Below are 1,826 nucleotides of genomic sequence, written 5' to 3'. Positions count from 1 at the left end.
ACATTGCCCGGACCTAGTATCATAAACTTTCTTCTCCACATAAATTGAATGAATGAAATACTAGATTATTCTTGAAAACATGGGAAGTAAATGGGAAAATGGAGTAAAGACGATAAATATTTTTTTTTCCAAGAAAAACTTCGTCATCCGCCTGAAATACCATATTTTTCCATTTATTCAAATCTTCAATATAAACTGGTGCAGTTTATTCATAAATCGCAAATATATTGATTCGTTTTAATAGCTTATATTTCTCCAGTTTACATTTTAGTTTATGGCAAATGAATTCATGAAATATATCCGACAAATACTTTGTTTAGTAAGAAAAAAAATCTTTTTTACATCGTAAATACATTTGTTATGAAGTTAACTTTTATTCTGCTATCTAAATATATATATATATATATATATATATATATATATATATATATATATATATATATATATATATATATATATATATATATCAATATATATATATATATATATATATATATATATATATATATATATATATATATATATATATATATATATTATTGATAGTTTAAAACACCCATAAACTAATTAACATATATATATTGTTGTGGTGGCCGATGCGGTAACATCCCTGACTGGTGAACACCAGACAGGGGTTCAAGTCCCACTCAAACCCATTAGTTTCTATGGTTGCTGTCACCTCACCATCTTTGAGAGCTATGGATGGGGGGTTTGGGGGAGCCTATAGGCCTATCTGTTGAGTCATCAGCAGCAATTACTTGCTCCCTTGGTCCTAGCTGGGGTGGAGAGGGAACTTGGGCACTGATCAAATATATACATGGTCAGTCTCTTGTGTATTTTCCTGCTAGATAGGGGAATGTCACTGACCCTTGCCTCTTCCATTCATAAGAGGCCTTTTAAGCCTTAAACACCCCACAGTCAATGCATAGGTTGAATAACTATAAATATCTTACCAAAAAGATTGTACTAAAGCCTGGAACTTTGAAAGAACCAGAATTGTCAACAGAGCTGTAATAAAGGAGATTACAGCTACCAGGATCAGAAGGATAACTAGGTAAAAGTTAGTTTTTATACAAACCAAATTTGATGTAATTCGAAAAAAATACTTATAAATTTAAATGTTTATGACTTTCTTACATCCGAATTTGATGATTCACTCATTACTCGAAAAATTAGAGTAATGCTTTGAACTCTATGCCTTGTTTTCGTTGATCTACAGTACAATAAAGCTTGTGAACCAAGATGACATTACATTTGAAATGTATCTTCCATTTCAATTCAGTTCTTAGCAATAAGAGGAATAATTGTAAAATCAAATTTTGGAATGCAAAATAAAGGAATTAACTCATAGTCAATTCAACCAGCGAAAGAAACTGAACCACTCAGTTACACTCATGATTGGATTAGTATTGGAAAGTTCAATGGCAAATAGTGAAGACATAACAGAATGTCCCCTATGTAGAGAAACTCGCCAATTAGCAAGATTCCTTTCTCTATAGAAAGGATGAAAGGGTCCAAAGAACGTTTAGTCAGCCTCCCTATTCCCACTTCTCTTTTTTGGGTAAAAAGATACCGTCTTCAGCATTTAGTTGTGGTACCTCAAATATACGTTCCCTGATAAGGTGGATCAACGATTGGTGTTTATGGTAATACAGGAACGGAAAAGCTGAACATATGTCATACCATTCTTTATAAAAAAATCTCGACGATAAAGTATACTATGATAGATGAATAAAGAAGCTTTTTAAGACCTATACTTACTGTGGTTTTTTGAGGATGAATATATTTATAGTATATCTATGTTCAATATATCATAAAAAACCACA

This window comes from Palaemon carinicauda, chromosome 23 (genome assembly GCF_036898095.1).
Source record: "Palaemon carinicauda isolate YSFRI2023 chromosome 23, ASM3689809v2, whole genome shotgun sequence".
Classification (NCBI taxonomy): Eukaryota; Metazoa; Arthropoda; class Malacostraca; order Decapoda; family Palaemonidae; genus Palaemon; species Palaemon carinicauda.
This window is presented reverse-complemented; position numbering follows the sequence as displayed.